Source organism: Apium graveolens, chromosome 6 (assembly GCF_009905375.1).
Source record: "Apium graveolens cultivar Ventura chromosome 6, ASM990537v1, whole genome shotgun sequence".
Taxonomy (NCBI): Eukaryota; Viridiplantae; Streptophyta; class Magnoliopsida; order Apiales; family Apiaceae; genus Apium; species Apium graveolens.
In genome coordinates this window covers 286,031,714-286,049,941 of record NC_133652.1, presented here as the reverse complement: position 1 = coordinate 286,049,941, position 18,228 = coordinate 286,031,714, and the positions used below count along the sequence as shown (strand labels likewise).

General features: G+C 34.6%; 1 long non-coding RNA gene across 2 annotated transcripts; it reads left to right on the top strand.

Moving 5' to 3' along the window:
• Window positions 1–5,653: 5,653 nt before the first annotated feature.
• Window positions 5,654–6,759, top strand: LOC141668384 (uncharacterized). 2 transcript variants are annotated; one of them, XR_012553044.1, is made up of 5 exons: window positions 5,654–5,727; window positions 5,844–5,997; window positions 6,171–6,303; window positions 6,536–6,627; window positions 6,722–6,759. It is a non-coding gene; the product is annotated as an uncharacterized LOC141668384 (long non-coding RNA). The 2 variants fall into 2 exon arrangements; XR_012553043.1 differs by lacking the exon at window positions 6,722–6,759 and having other exon boundaries at window positions 6,536–6,697.
• Window positions 6,760–18,228: the final 11,469 nt, after the last annotated feature.

Below are 18,228 nucleotides of genomic sequence, written 5' to 3'. Positions count from 1 at the left end.
TCCTTTGCTCCTTGGACAAGAACCATGAGAGAACGCCTTGATGGTGGACATCTTAAACTTGCTTAATATATGGGCATTCAATATCTCTTCAGTGAATGGTGGGTTTGGATCATCAAGATCTCCTAGGGGCATCAAATCACTTGGATCAGTCCTTGGGGTCGAAACCCTATGTCTTGGCATTGGACCTTCCAGGTCTATAAAGGGAGGAAAGTCCCTTGGTCTTATCACAGGTGGAGGTATTGGTTTCTGGTGCATCTCGAGATCACGCTTCAGCTTTGGGATCTCAGTGTCATGAGCCCTGATACTCTTTTGTACTGCTTGGGGATCATCCCTTCAGTGCTCCTGGGCTGTTGATAACCACTAGGTATTGGCTCATTACCAGCACACCTGCTCCTAGGAGCGACTTTATCATCCAACAAATCGGAGTCTCTAGCGGAGTAGGGTATAGAGAAATATCGACTCTCAGGGATGAGAGCAAAGTCATGGGTGTATAGGGGCGTCCTCCCTTGTCCTTCGCCTCGATTAGAGGGTCCTCTTCCTCCAACCTCGGGGTATAGAGGTATCCCGTAAGGTGGGTTGGTGGTCTCTGAGGTCACGATTATTGAGTACACATACCCAATGAGTTGAGGGTTTATTGTTGCATGTAGTTGTTGAAATTAGGGATTTGTCCCTTGAGGAGCTGGTGGATTTGTCCCTAGGGGCGGATCTTGGGTTGGAGGATTCGCCCCTTGAGGTTGGATCCCAGGTACCCCTGCAGGGGTTCCTTCTTTGGTGGTGGGATAGGTTGAGTGCGGGGGTATCTCCAGTATTCATGAGATTATTTGTGATGGGAAGGGATCATCAGTTCCATTGTCGTACCTGTGCCGTGTAAGTACCATGGTTGTTGTTTTCCCACAGACGATGCTAAATGTCGGGGAATAAAAACTATGGTTCGTTAGTATTCAATGGTAGGGTTTTCGAGTTTCGATCTCTAATGGTTATTCTCACGGTGGGGACTGGTTGTACTCGCAAGATGCCTACGTATCCCTGTGTTATAAAGAATCAAGCCAAAAACATAATTCTAGGTTGGGGGTTAGATCCCTTTATATAGAGGTTAGTCCAGGGTTAGACTTGTGTTGGGAGACTTGGTAGACAAGTCTCCAACGTAGATGGTAATTAGGACTTTTGTAAGACAAGGGATTCTAGATCCCTTTTTGTAGGAGTTAGTATCCATATTGGAAGTCATGTCTCTGTTCTTTCCACCGTATTGGGCCTAGTCCGTGATCAGCTCGTGTTCATGGACCTTGACGACCTTGGATTGTAATCCTTGATGACTTTGGCCGTCTTTAGTCTGTAACACGCCTTGATCAAATTGGTTTATATTGGGCTTTGGACAAGATTCACAAGCATAATTAATATGGCATTTAATGGGTCTTTAGGATGTATTTTCTATTCATATCAGCCGTGTTGCTCCAGTTACAAACACAAGTTCTACTTTACATTAATCTTTGATCTCTCCCTATTTTCTAATTTAAATTTGTACTTTTTGAGCATGTATAATATTGTTGGTGTATTTTTATTAATGAATTTGGTGTGGTTTTTGTTGTGCAAGATTGGATATAGTATTATTACTGATGTTGAGCAAAGATTAGATTTTTTTATTGATGTTTTTGTATATGCATTTAGTGTACCTAGCCCTAGATGTGTACTAAGAAATATCGAAAATGTTGAAAGAGTATAAGGTTGTGACTGACACTGGTTTATTGCTATAGTCTGTAAGAGGGTAAATTTTGACTTCCAAAAAGGGATCGCTAATTGCTTGAACTTAGTCTTGAAATAATTTTATTATAGATTAATAATAGTTTATTAGTTTCAATAATTTTATTAGTAATTATTAATTTGATTGAGACTAAACTAAGAACTAATATAATTGAAGGAAAAAATGGTGGTTCATGGTTGAACCACCAGTAATTGAAACTAAGAATGTAATAGTTGCAGCTACAAAAGTCAAAGTCCATCAGGATGTTTTAACTTTGTCTGTTGAGGCAGTTTACATGTCCGCCAACACGAAACCTTATGAGGTCAATATTCCAATTTTTACAAATATTTTAAGTTTAATGTTTTAGGGTTATCAATTCCACTTCAAACTTTGAGTAATTATGTTGATGGGTCTGAGTTGGGCTCGTTATTGCAATGTATGAACAACACACTAACCATATATGGATCAAGGATTTTAAGGCACTGGTTATGGATGCCTCGGTCTAAATTGTTGTAATGATTCTTATCAGAATCTATTTTTTCTTGCACTAATTTTTATTTTCTGGTGCTGGTCACTCACCCTTTTGTGACAAAAACCTGATACATTTCCTACTTGATGTTATTTTGGGATTTCCGAACCATGGATTTCTACAAAGTTTCTCAATATATTAACAGTGCTGAGAGGGAAACGAGTTACTTCTATGTACGAGAAATTGTTTTATAATACTATTCACAGCCGTTCCTCGAAATTCCTTATAGATTAAGGCTTTAATATTAAGGCATTTAATTTTTCAAAGAATGTAATTTATGTGATGTGCTTGATTTGGAACTATGGATAAAAGTAGATACAATTGTAATTGTGTAGTCGTTTCGATTTGATGAATGTTGCTTGTGTTTAATTTGATTCGGTAATGAAATGATTATTTTTTATATTTTTGGGGATTGCAAACTAACAAATAGGTCATGTTAAATATTGTTGTCTGAAACTTTTGCTGGCTTTACTTTTAGGCCCACTAGTAGGGTCGACATGTGGGTGTGGGTCCAACCAGCGAAGCTCACAATATTTTACTAATTTTCAAACACTCCTATTGAAACTCCGGTTGATGTTGTAGTAGCCTGTTTCTAACAGATAACAAGGAACTACAATAGGGTGTGCTGAGGTTGTAATAGAGTAATTTTCCAATGACTAAAATTACAACCCCTAAAAAGCGTAGCAATAATTTTTTTGGCACCTATAATAAAAGGATTTTAGCCTTTAGCAACGCTTGTAGGAAGTTACAATATACAATTTAGGCGTAGTGATACATTTCAAATCAAGTTCTATTGCGCCTTTCAATCACCCTATTTTGTTGGGGTGAATATGGTACATAGAAGTGTCATGTAATGCTATCTTCTTTGCAATAACGATTGAATTCCTTAGGCATAAATTCACCACCACTTTCCGTTCTGAATGTTATGATATTCTTTCCAACCAAGGCATGCAAACTTTAGAAAGAATCAAAACATCACGCTTGTTTTTTCAAAAACCAGTTTTCCCCTAATTTTTTTTCCTGTCTCTCTCTATCTCACTCTCACTCTCTCTGCTCTCTCTCTCTCTTTGAGCTCTCCCTTCTCTCTCTGGTTCTCTTTCTCTCTCTCTGCTTCTCTCCCTCTCTCTCTTCCATCTCTATCTCACACACACAACATTTCAGTTGATTGCAGGTATATAGGGTCTCAATTAAACCCCAAATTGAAGAACACCTTCAATTAATCAAACCCCATCTACGAGAAACCCTAATTTCTGAATAGGTTTGTTTGTTCAATTATGTTTGTTTGTTCAATTAGGTTTAATTTGTTCAGTTAGGTTTATTTGTTCAATTAGGTTTAATTTGTTCAATTAGGTTATCTGGAGAGGTTTTTGAGGACTAATGTGGAGAGGCTTTTGAGAGAAAAGGAACTCAAGAAATCCAACAGGTCACTCAATGCAAATGCAAATGAGGAAGGAGGGAAAGATTTTAAAGGGGATAATGGCACTGTTGAGAATTGTTTCCGCTACCAAAACCAAAGCCGCCCCCTCTCCGCCTCCCTTTCGTATGCCCACCAGAAAGCCATCTGTCTCCACTCTTTTATTCAGGTACTAATTATTACACAAACTCTTGCCTTTTATATTGTGCTATTACGTTTATTATTTACACAGTGATGATATTTGTGTGTGTTTTGTAGTTGTCCGGTTGAAATGAGTTCGATGCAACCCTATCACACGACCACTGCTTCTGTTTTGATGACTTCTATGTTTACGCTTTCGAGAGTCGGTTACGGTTGGCTCCCCGAATTAGAGTGCGTAGCTTAACAGTTTTTGATGATTCTGTATAATTCCTGACCAGTTGTGCTACTGCTCTATAAAGAGACATATGTGCCATGATCAGTTGGTCCTTATCTGAGAGCCTCTGGCACAAATCACTAGTTGTAATTTTCTCACTAAGATGGAAAATGATCACGCTAGGCCTACGATCTTGGTAACCAACGATGATGGTATTGATGGTGCTGGCTTGCAAGCTCTGGTTCAGGCCTAGTCTCTACAGATCAATATCAAGTCCTTGTCTGTGCCCCTGAAACGTACGTCGACTTTTAATCCATTTTTACCAATGCTTCTGGTACATGGATTCTATCATATAATTAATAACAATTATCGTATATTAATTTAACCAACATAAAAGCTTAGATGTAATGTAGGTTTGTTTTTCTTTTGATTTAAAAGCTTACACTTACTTAAACGTTAAGTTTTGAGTTTTAATTATGCTTCAATTGCAATACGGAAGGTATACAAATTAAGTTGCAAAGTACGGTCTCAGGTATTATCCAACTCCACAATGTGGAATTGCTAATTGTTAAGTTAGAGCGAAGGCTAGCATGAATATCGTGTTTTTGTGTTAATATATATCGTTACTCTAAATCATTTCCGTAAGTGGAGCAGTGATAGAATTAAGTAAGTCACATAGGTTGTGTTCACTTGGTGGGAATGAAATGAGGATGGAATAGAATGAAAAAACTAAGTTCTTAGGAGGATGGTGCTTAAATAATGTGCATGACTGGGGGATAATGTTTAATTAGAAACATTTTGATTGTTTTTCTTGTATCTAATAATTCTTTTACAGGGAAAGGTCAGCTGTTAGTCACAGCATTACTTGGATGCATCCTGTCCATGTTAAGCAAGTGGAAATTCAGGGAGCAACAGCCTATGCAGTTCTGGTTTGTTTTCATTTCACATTATTATAAAATGTATATTATCTTTCATTTTTCTTTGCCAACAAATTACTTGCGTGCTTCTGGCACTCACACAACATACTGATGGTGACGCCTAGATGAAGACCAGATATATTGTTTATAGTATTTAATCTTGGAATTTTAATTGATAATGATTTATAAGAAGTGTTTTCTTATTATTGTTTACTTGTTTTTTTTGCTATTCCAGGAACTCCAGCAGAGTGTGCATCTCTGGGAATCTCCGGAACTCTTTTTCCTGTAGTGTCTGATCTGGTAACTATTCTAAATCAACTTTGTAAACTGATATTCTCATTAGTTGTAAATCGTGCTAAAGCTCAAATATCGTTCTGGTTGCTGATGTTTGTACATGCTATAACCTAAGATGTTACCTATTTGTAACGACTCAAGCTGAGCACTTACTAACAACTTTATTCACTTGCTTTTTTTAAAAAAAAATTGTTTTTCGTTGCTTACTCTTGTTTGTTTTGGTCACAGGTTATTAGTGGCATAAACATGGGTTGCAACTCTGGTTACCGCATGTCAGTAACTCTCTGTCTGAGGAAACACTTTTTTGTTTAGTAAAAGTAGTCTATATAGTATGTGACCTTAAGTCTGCAGTATAAACTCTTAAGTCTACACAACTAATCAAATCTGTTACTGGAATAACAGCATATACTCAAGAACAGTAGCAGGTGCTCGAGAAGCCTTTTTCTACGGGATACCTTCTATCTCAATATCTTATGACTGGTACACATTAACTTACAAAATGCACTATGTAGACATGCATCAATATATTGCATGTTGCAACTGCTTTGGGATCAGTTTTTATTTTTCTTGATTCAATTTGTGTTCTCAACTGCCAGGATGGGGGGTAAGAGCACTGCTAATGACTTTAAACTTTCTGCCGAGGCTTGCTTACCCATAATAAGTGCAATTTTGGTTGAAGTCAGAAGTAAAACATATCCTCTAAAGTGCTTTTTGAATATTGATATGCCTACAGATATTTCGAATCATAAGGTGAGACTTGCAGCTTTTACAGCCATCATCGTCTGCTTTAATGATATTCGGAGAGAACAAAGATTAAGTATCAGGCTATGGATTATAATGATCCATCTTTGAATTCAGAACTAAATTAGAACTTCATGTAGCTTGACTTGAATTGTGTTTGCTGCTCATTCTGTACTCTGTAGGGATACAAGTTGACAAAGCAGGGAAATAGTATTATCAGAATGGGTTGGAAGTAAATTACTTCTGAAGCACAAGTTGGAAAAATATTATCAACAATGACTATGGTAGCTGATTCAACAAAAATTGAGATGAATGGTACGAAAGTATCACAAGACTCTGAGAACAGTCTCGTTTTTATGCGAGAAGCTTTATAATTTTATCAGGGAATTGGAATTTTGTTGTTGGGGATATTTGGGACTGGAAATGGATCTTCAGTATCTATGTAAGATGCCTCACAATTTGACAACCTTTTTCATGGATAACCATGTTTATAAAGATTGAACATGGGCATCATATATTTATTAGTCAATGTTTGTTATGTCTACAGCGAGAATGCTGGTCTTTTAGCATTAACTCGAGTGGGCAGTCGAAGAGTTGTACAGATATCTGCGTGCTTTATGATCTTCTTTTCCATCCTGGGTAAGCTTCTTTGTTTATGTCAAAATGTATAGGTTTTGTTTTTTATGTGCAGTTTGTTAATAACTTGTCAAGCGCTTTGACAATGATCCTGCAGGAAAGTTTGGGGCAGTATTCGCTTCTGTCCCATTGCCAATCTTTGCTGCATTGTATTGTCTACCAATGCAAAGACATATACAATGATCTGACAACGTATAGTAGTAGTAGTCTGGTAGAAACTATGTAGTAGCTCTTGTATTATTCATCTGACCAAATGTAATTCATATAAACTTGTTAATATTTACTTGAGTAAATGTAATTACGGCTAGAGATATTCATGTACATGTATTATAAAATTTATTGCAGGAGGGATTTTTGTATCAATCTGTCGTAGAAGATTACTCTACTCGATTCATGTATATACATTGTAAAACTTATTGCAGGAGGGTTGTTTCCAGTTTTTAGAACCGATGTTAAAAATCATAAATACACATCAGTTTACACATATAAAAGCAATGTCTTAAAATCACAAAGACATCAGTCAAAACAAAATATTTGATGTTAATAAAGGAATATTAGCACATGAAAATAGGGTAATAACATCGATTCAAAAGTAAACACCCGATGTCTATTTATCATATTAACATCGGTTTTTTAGAAAACAACCGATGTCTATTGTCAACATTGACATCAGGTACATAGAAAATAACCGATGTCTAATAAGATAGAGACATCAGTTTTTTATCAAAGACCGATGTCTAAGAAGATAAAGACATCGGGTTTTTTATTTTTAATCGATGTTAATTTATAAATATTGCTTGTGTGTTACAATTTTAAATAGGCCTAATAGTCCTAATATTACATTTCCGAACTTGACATTACACAATTACATAACAAGAATGTGAATTAGACATCAGATATTTTCCAGAAACGATGTGTAATATTACATAGACATCGATTTTTAACCGATGTCTATGAGAAAATACATTTAACATCAGTCGCGAAGACATCATACATTTTTTACATAGACATCGGTTTTTAACCGATGTCTAAGGTCTTTTTTCTAGTAGTGATCACACGGCTATAATCATAAATAAAATAAATATATACCTTTTACCTCCAGAAGTACTTGGTGGATTGTCCCATAAAGGTAACAATGTACCAATTCAAGTGATTTTTTTACATAAAAAATCATTTAATTTGGAAATGCCTTCCTGGTTTGCGTTGGCATCAAGAATCCGGTACACACCTCATCAGGTGGATTAATCTCTAGCATTCCATGCACTATGTTCGTCGTGGACATATGTTTCATAGTCTTAAAATTGACATTGCCAAGGAGAGAGTGCAATAGCCAATTCTCCTTTTCACATTTATCCATTAAACACTCAGATTCACCACGGTAGATAACCAGCTTATACAATTTATTTATAGAGCGTTTAACTTTTATAAGTCACCATGTACTCATGAACCCGAAGATATTCATATTTAATAACAATTTTATAGCAATCTTCTGAAAGTTGTCCAGGACTAAATATATTATTTTGAAGAGAAGGGAGATAATATACCTCATTAACTGTTCCACTTTTTCTATTTTTGTATTTCAAGCTGATTTAATATTTTCTCTTTATTTTCACCACTGAACCATCATCAAATTTGACCTGATGTGTCATATTCTCATCAATTTTGTCAAATTTTGAGTATTTTTCAGTCATCCTGTTACTAGCCTTTTTATCAAGGTAACACAGATTAGAATCCACTATTTTTCCTATCATTCTAACTCAGCCTTGACATAACTTATTCTTCATTCTTCAACATATTTATTTTCTCGTACTGCTCTCACTCAACCATTAGCAATGCCGGTTCATCGTATAGGATTTGGGAGATTTGAGCCTCCTCATTCACTTCTCTATTACGTTTTGGTTTTTTCCACTTTACAACATATTGACCATAGGAACTCCAATTGTAGAATCCAACTCTACTTTTATCACGCACACCTCGACTGTAATCCTTGCCTCGAAATCCCCAAGTTATCCATTCTTCTCCTGTCAACAATAGTTTGCTTTCTTCTCTTTCTTTCTTTAGCCACTTTTATTTAATAATCAACAAATGGCTAAAGCTAGATACCAGTCCAAGAAACAAATTTAATTAAGTTCCCTTATATATGAAAAAATAGTCCAAAATATTACAAACAGTCTATTCAGTTATGCTAATCATTTAACTCAAGACAAGATAACAATTGTTCATAATTAAACACTAACTTGGAGTTTGCACAATTATAAATAATTTCTTTTGTTTTCTTTATCGTTACCAATTAGGTAATAACTAAAGCAAAAAAATATTTAATGTTATACAAACTAAAACAAAAATGCAACATACAAATATGGTAAGTTGTGAAGATTAAAAAATATTTTCAACATGTACAATTAAGTAGGTATGCTTATTATCAAACACAAATTAATTAAACACAACCCACCAAGTTTTACCAAGTACTTGATAGAACTAATTCAAAATAAAATCCTATATTTTAAAATAAAGGTTCTATTTTTAAAATATCCAATTTAAAACTATTATCTAATATATAGTATATTCGTCGGTTTTAGTAATCATAACCGACAAAAAACACAATCGTTTATGCGATTTTAGATCCACATAGACGTGGGTCATTTTTTAGACAGCTGTCACAATGTGGCAAGATGTGGCATTGTGGTCGGAACATGTGGCATCGTATTCCGCAGAAAAGATGATATGACTGTTAGACTTAGTCGGTTATATTACTTTTTATTTTTGTTGATCAAAAACTAAACCGACTGTAGTCAAACCATCTTATACAATCATTTTTCCAGCACAAGCCCAATTAAAACGGATAACTCATCACTTGGTGAAGAAGATGGTCGATTTTCTGGAAAATTGAATGGTAAAAAAGGTTGATTTTTTATATAGTCCATCGATTTGCGCGGTTATTTTAGAAAGAAGTTGAAAATGCTACACTACACCATTCATATGCCAAAACCAATATTACCATTTCCCTCAACCATTTTCCTCTACTATACTGAAACTATACCATAGGATACAACAATCCGTTCGATAACAATAGTAAAAACTAAAAAATGCAATCTATCTAAATATAAATAAATTAAAAATACAAATATCATATAAAAAATAGTTAGATTAACTATGACAAGCTGAAAATAATTTTAAAGGCAAATGTGCCACATTAAGACGATACAATTCCACAACCAAAAATGTTAAAAATTAAACCAAGTTCAAGAAAATAAAAGATTTTGACACATTCTATAAAGATTTTTTGGATAACAAAGAGGAGAAATAATTGGCTACGGGGGAAAATTGGTCACTCAGTCCTAATAACACAAAACCTCACTTCTTTCTCATGTCTAAATAATGATTTATTAATTTTTTATTAAATTTGTTTATTTTGTCCCTTAAAGTATTATTTACTGTGAACCTCATTTTTTGTATTTTTCTTTTATTTTTCATACAAGATTTTGTAAATATTACAAAAGTGCTTGTGTTGGTTATGAAGAAAATTATTTCTTATTTGTTCTTAGTTGTTAACATATGTTTTGATTGTTTTATGGATAAAATGTGTCTATCCTTTATTTTCAATCAATATTTTATGTTTAGATGTGATTGTCATGAATTTTTAAAATAACTTGATTCTAAACAAGACTTGATTATCTTCTTGTGATGTACAACATTAAAACTATTTTAAAACTGATAAGTGTTTATTATTTATTATATTTTCAATTTTATTGTAAATATATTATTCTACAACTCTTATTTAAGTTTTTTTTTTACATTTTCAGAAACAATGAAGAAAATGTTCCAAGAACTTTCTATACAAAAATGATATAATTGGTGTTCCGGTAAATGCCCCAAGTGCACTTGCATTAGATTAGAAGGCATGTTGATGATGTGAATTCAATAAGAAATGATAAGGTTCAAGTTGTTGCAAGTGAAACTGCACAAGTAACTCTTCAAAATTTAGTGATCTCAGCCTCCTTTCAACGGGGAAAATGTATTACGTCCATGGCAGAGGTTTACAGGAGTTTCTTGAGAAGAGTTAGTGTAGTAGGTTGGGGGTTAGCCAAGGGAACCGGTGGAAACTTTGGAAAACTAGATTATGTAATGGTAGTTTTGTTTGTACATTAGTTATGAGCTTTTTGGAGAATGCATGTTTATGTCTCATCATATATATATCCCTTGTTTAGGATATGGATGTAATTATTTTATAAAAATGCAATCTTATATTAGAAATTATTCTTTCAAGTACTCATATACACAAATATATTTACTGCACTCAATTATTTTCAATAATGATCAAATGGTCTCATTTCTTCTCTTTTTTTGATCAGCATTTCATAATATGAACTATGAGTCAATAAATTAGACACTGCCAAATACTAATACTATGTAAAAATCTAATTGTTGTAGTTATGTTTATAAGTTGAGCCAAATTACGGTTTTGATTAAAATTTACTTGAAATGCTACTACATAAAAATATTTCATAATATTTATATTTGATCAAACATTTTTGTTGTAGATTTCATATTTCTGAACTACCTAGAAAACTAAATACATGAATTGACTTACTAATGATCCCTAAGTAATGAACCATTGCATGAATTAAAAACAGTTTTTCAATGTGCACATGTAATATCCGAGAAAATTACGTAAATATTTTATGATAATAAATAAATATAATGTGTTTATATGAGTTTAAAATGATTATTGTGATGATATAAAGTGTTATAATTGTTATATGTGGCCCCGCAAGTATCATATAACTTTTCGAGTAATTAATATGTGTTTAAACGGCAATTATATGAATCGACCTGCAATCTGGACGGGTGTTTAACTGTGTATTTATCGAGGTACTCATTTTATCTCGTTTTAGGTGTGTTTAAATGTATATACTACAAGAAAAAGGTGAATAGACATCATATGTTAGACATCGGTCGAATGTGCCATCGATGTCTAAACTGTTATAGACATCATTCTGCGAAAATGCGAAGTCTATGTTGTTAATAGACATCGCTTTATTTTGAACCGATGTCTATATTTTTTTAAAAAAATAAACGCGTCAGAGCCGCATTTCTTTCCCCCCTTAGCCAATTCCCCCCCTTAACGAATTCCCTCTCCCTCTCTTCAGACAAATTAATTAAAAAATCTAAACTAAAAACTAAAAACTAAAAAATGCTCTCTCCCTCTCTCTCAAACTCTCTCTCCCTCGCCAATCTCTCTCAAACTCTCAGACCCTCTCCCGTCACCAGTTCTCTCCCACCCAAACTCTCTCTCCCTCACCATCTCTCTCTCGTCCGTCTCAACCTCTCTCTAAAACACACAAACTGTCTCTCTCTCTCTCTTTCTCGCTCTAAAACTCTCACCGTGGTCTCGGTCGTACTCTCTCCGACCTCTCGCCGCTACTGCAATCTACTCAACCAAAGCAACTGCGCTCACTCTTTGTACTCTCACATTTGCACTCAAATTAGGTTTATTTCCCCTCCTTTTTCATTTTATAAACTGGAATTAACCTGCATGTTAACCATTAATTTAGAATTTTGAAAACCATGGATTTGAAAATTGTGTGTTTTTTAAATTGAACCCCTAGATTTGAAAATTGGGGTTTTTTTTTAAATTTAAACCTTAATTTATACTAGGTGGATGTTGCTCTGTAATTATCTTGTTGCTTGTAAATTTTGGTTTTAAATTTACATTTGTTTAATTTTAATTGTGCTTAATTGTATCTCTCTGTTTTGACATCTGTAATTAATTATAGGATAACTGTATTTTAATTGTATCTCTCTATTTTTCAGTGTTGTTCTGGTAGCAATGAATTAGGATAGTGGTACAAAAACATTGATAACAATTTTGTCAATTGTTATCCTAATTTATGTTTGATATTTATGTTTTACTTGTTTTATTTTAAAATTAGATAGTGGTACAAAAAAACAGTAGGAATATAATAAATAATATTAATCATATAAGTTATAAGACTGAAATTTTAGTGATATACCAGGTGGTTTTATATGTACAAGTCTTGGATAAAAGCCGATAGGGATTCTTTGCAATATGAGATTGGTGTCAAAAATTTCTTGAAATTTGCCGAGGAAAATGCTAAAAACCCAAAAAAAATACCGTGCCCTTGTGCACGCTGCGTTAACATCAAAAAATTTACTGTCAAGATAATCATGGGTCATCTTTATGAATCTGGTTTTAGTTTAGGATATTTGGATTGAATTTGGCATGGAGAAGGGGTTGATAGTAGTACTAAGTCATCAGTTGGTAGTACTTGTCCTGCTAAAAAGCCCACATCCCCTTCAGAAATATATAATATATGTCAAGCAACATATAATGATGATGACGATTAGGATAACGGATCTGATGACTTTAAGAGGTATGTTACGGATACGGAACAACCTCTTTTTGAGGCAAGCGAGTGCACTAAACTAGAGTCAATCCTCAAATTACATAATTGGAAGGTTAGGTTTGGAGTTAGTGATAAAGCCTTTACCGATCTTCTTGAATCCGTTGGCTCTTTTCTTCCTAAAGAGCATGTGCATCCGGGTAGTATGTATGAAGCTAAGAAAACCTTAAATGATTTAGGACTTAAGTATGTCAAAATCCACGTTTGTCCAAATGACTGCGTGTTATACAGGGAACCAGCTGCCGAGTCTTTATCTGAGTGTCCCAAATGTCATCTTTCTCGCTGGAAAATTGGGAAAGATGGTAAAGTTAGGGTTAATGTTCCTGCCAAAGTGATATGGTATTTTCCGATAATCCCTAGATTTAAATGACTGTTTAAATCTACTGCTACTGCTAAATTGATGAGTTGGCATGCGGAGAATCAATTTAATGATGGAAAGATGCGTCATCCATCAGATTCTCTTGCTTGGAAAAATGTAGATTATATGTGGCCCGAGTTCGGTAACGAGGCTAGAAATATACGTTTAGGATTAGCAGCCGATAGTATAAATCCACACAACAATGGATTAAACAATCAGTATAGCTGTTGGCCGGTCATGTTAGTAATGTATAATCTTCCTCCATGGTTATGCATGAAGAGGAAGTTTATGATGTTATGGATATTGATTTCTGGCCCGTATGAGCCTGGAAATAACATTGACATATATTTACAACCAATGATCGAAGATTTAAATAAATTGTGGGAGGAAGGGGAACAAAATTTGTATGATGCACATAGAAAATCTGTCTTCACTTTAAAGGAAGTTCTGATGTGGATAGTAAATGACTTTCTGGGATATGGAAATCTGTCAGGCTGTATAAATAAGGGGAATAAGGCTTGTCCAGTATGTGGTGATAACACTGTCGCTAGATATTTAAGTCATAGTAGGAAAATATGTGATCTAGGCCATCGTCGGTATTTAGATGAGCATCATCCTTATGAAATAGGTTATGGACCTGAGCCAGTTAGCGGAGAAGAAGTGTTAATGCAACAACAACAACTTCAATTTAGTTTGGGGAAGGGGGGAAGGCGAAAAAGGTAGAGTATGCATGGAAAAAGAAATCAATTTTCTTTGAATTGGAATATTGGAAATTTCACCACGTGCGTCATTGTTTAGATGTTATGCACATCGAGAAGAATATGTGTGATAATATAATTGGGACACTACTTAATATGAAATACAAAACTAAGGACAGTGTTGCCTCTCATCTTGATATAATTGATATGGGTGTAAGGATTGATTTAGCTCCTAAAATAGGTGAAAAGAGGACATATTTACCTACTTCCCCTTTTACTTTATCTAAAAAAGAAAAAAAAAACTAAGTTGACATCATTGTCCAATATGAAACTTCCATATGAACATGCATCAAATATCAGAACCTGTATATCACTGATTGATATGAAGTTGTATTTGCTGAAGTCGCACGACTGCCATATCCTACTCCAGCAGTTACTACCGGTTTGTATTCGTTCCGTGCTTCCAAAAAATGTTAGGGTAAATATAATAAAATTGTGCTTTTTTTTAACTCCTTGGGCAACAATGTCGTAGATGTGTCAAAATTGAGTAAATTCCAAGCAGATTTAATTTTGACCTTATGCGAGTTGGAAAAAATATTCCCTCAATCCTTTTTTAATGTTATGGTACATCTCACGGTCCATTTAGTAAGGAAATTGCGGTTATGCGGACCAGTTTTTTATAGATGGATGTTTCCATTTGAAAGATTTAATAAAATATTAAAGAGTTATGTCTGATACCGATTTTATCCGGAAGGTTGTATAACTGAAGGCTATCTGAAGGAAGAATCATCCAAGTTTTACACGGGGTTCTTTAGCGAGAGTAGTAGAACTGCAGATCTTTAGAAAGATGATGACAAGTTTTCCGGTCCAGTAGGTCGTGTGACAATGAAGTCTATTGCCGAAAAAGTACGAGATGAGGCACATCTCGCGGTCCTTCTTAGTAATCCTGAAGTGGAATCATACGTTCGGTAAGTAAAATATTTATAAGTATATTTATAAGTGTATTAGTTATTTTTAGTAGGTGGCTTATTCTATGTACTTGCAATATTTTCAGATTGCATAAGGAACACTTGGAAAGAATTTACCAAGGAAAAAAGAAGAGTGTACAGTGACTTTTGGGAGAGCACAATCGACAATTTCCCGATTGGTTTCAACAAAAAGTTAGTTTATATTATTTTTTTATTTTATTACAAATTTATGTAAGTCGTGCATTTAATTGATATTAACTTTTAAGCATCCTTACTTTACTTGTAGGTAAGTATAGAAATGAGGGAAAATTCTGAAGACGTGTCTGAAATAATTAGATGGTTGGCTGGAAAGCCTTCATATTTTAGTGCTGACGTACGAAGGCTATATTGTTGATGGGGTCTGTTACCATACGAAGGAGCGAGATAATGCTAGGGTAGTTCAAAATAGCAGTGTTTCATTAGTTGCTAGGACATTCAGAGTGTCTAGTGCTAAGGATGTAAATCCTGTAGAGTGTGAGTTAACATTCTATGGGATTGTACAAGAAATCTGTCCGTTAGATTACCACGCATTCAAGGCCCCTTTATTTTTGTGTACATGGGCAGCCACTGATAGAGGAGTCATGTCTGATGATCTTGGTTTTACGCTCGTGAACTTTAATCGACTAGGCCACAAACATGACAAATTTGCCTCTATTGACCAAGTCAGCCAAGTCTTTTATGTCGAGGATCCATGTGATACGAATTAGTCAGCTGTGTTATCGTCAACAACTCGAGATTATCATGACGTGTACAATAAAGATGTGGAAGAAGAGACCTCCTGGAATCCTCCCCCATTCTGTTATGATATCCCTTTGTGTGATCCTACTACTTGTGATGATGATGCAAGTGTTAGCATTAAAAGACAAAATATAGAGGGTATTTGGGTGAAAAAGTCATAGAATTATAATTATTATGACTTGTACTTGTTTAATTAGTTGTATTAAAATTAAATTTCAATGAACTCTCTTTTTTGGCTCCCCGATTACACTTTGTAGTTATAATTATTGTATTATGTGATAGAATTACGTTTATTTGCACCTTTTTGGCTCCTTGATTATAATGACTTGTACTTGCAATTTATTTCCTTATAATGTTTTGATTTTGCTTTAAGTTTAATGTTATAATTATTTTGCTTTTTCTTTGGGTTTTGTTTGAAGTTATATTAAAAATTCTAGGTAATTTTTATAATAATTAGCCTTAAATTTTGCATAATATTGTGTAATTATAGCATAACTATGTACTTGTTTTAATTTTGATAGCTTGTCCAGATTGAAGGAAGACAAGATAAATGGCACCGAAAAAGCAAAAGAAATCAGCAATGGCAGGCTCAGAAAATAAAATAGAAAATGCATCAGAAATTGAGGTTAGAGCATTTGGTACTTGTGATAATCATGAACCCGAGAAATCAGAACCTCAACTGGAGGATTTCGAGCAACCCGCAGTTACCTCAACTGGTGTTGCGGCAATAAGTTCTTGAGGTACTCGAGGGGTATGCGCAATGCACAAAGTAATTGTTTTTTAATTATCGACATGGCTTTTGTATCATCATGTTATGCTTAGTATTGTTTTTTAATTATCGACATGGTTGTTAATACTTCTGTAATTTTTTGCAATATCAATAGAATGCTCTGTTGGAAAAAAAAGAGAAGGGTGAAATAAAATTTTCTGGAGGTGAAGACATTCTGACTACAACTTTGGACAGTCATGAACATTCAGGAAGGGTCCTGGCTATTGGAGGGTACGTAACTCTAAAACAATACTTTAAGCTACCTAGAGAGAAAAAGATTCGAATCACGAAGAAAGAGTTGCTGGCTCGTGATCGAGAAAGAGATGAAAAGGTCGATAAAAAGACGCAAGATCTTGAGGCAGAGATTGCTGAGTTGAAGGCAATGATGGCTTCAGGGATCGCTCTTCACTCCCCATTCATGTCAGAAAAGGCAAGTCATCAGCCAGAAAAAGCATTTGTAGTGGCCTGCAGTGATGATGATGACGACGTTGATGAATGTGTTCCAACACCTACACCTCCTGGAGTTTTGGTAATTTATCAATAACTTAGTATTTTTTAATTATTATTATGCAGTAATGATTTCTTTTCAACTTGTTACTTTATATTTGGTATTTATGTTTGGTTTTTTTTGTATGTATTAGGGACAGAGATCGTGTCAGCTATCCGTCAACATGATAGACAACAAGGTTGCTTTTGGTATGGTGTACCCTGGCAAGGATAAAGAAAAAGTGTATGGAATCGATATACCACTTGGACATAAGTGTGTATCTGTCGATGGGCTACTCAAACCAGATGTGTTGCTTCCGACGTCGGTACGTGGCAAAATGGTGACAGTCCACGATGCACTTGGCTCCTTTTTAGCATGGCCTGAAGGACTAATCAACTACACAACTCCAGCGGTATGAGGATATTTAAATTGTTGTCTGGATTTTAAAATTAAAAAATGCTTTTGTATGGATTTCAAATTTTAGTAGTTTAATTGTCTACAGATTAAGAAAAAAGAAAGGAAGCGGCTGGGTACAAAGTAAGGTCTAGATTTGAATAATTTGAAGTCGGATTTTTTGGAAGCAAAACCAAGTGCAAAAGTGCCAAAAGACTTTAAGTTACTCTATAAGCATGATGTTACATGGATGAAGACTACTAGGGTTTCGATATAAATTAAATGCGAAAAAGAAGTGTTTGGACATGAGAAAGTAATTTACTTGTTATATGAGAATGTTCAGGCAGTGTTGGAGTTTGAAATGCTAGGGCAAGCTGTACTTGCATCTTACATGGCGTAAGTTTCTTTTTTTTTCCTTTTTTCAATTTCAGTAATTTTACGGTTCAGATTTGTTTAATTATGTCTTTTGGTAGGTACTTGCATTCTGAGATAAGTGAACGACCAGAATTGGCGGATACGTTTGCTTTTATTGATCCAGGATCCACTTATTACTTGAATGCTGAATGTGAAACTTACATCGTGAACCGGTTGAAAGAGGGTAACCCGGATCGACTATTCTTCTTGCCGCACAATGAGAACTAAGTTCTTACTTTATGATATTAAAAAGCTGAATAGTACGTAAACTAGTAGATAATGTGTGAAATTTGTCTTTGACATGTTTTTTAATAA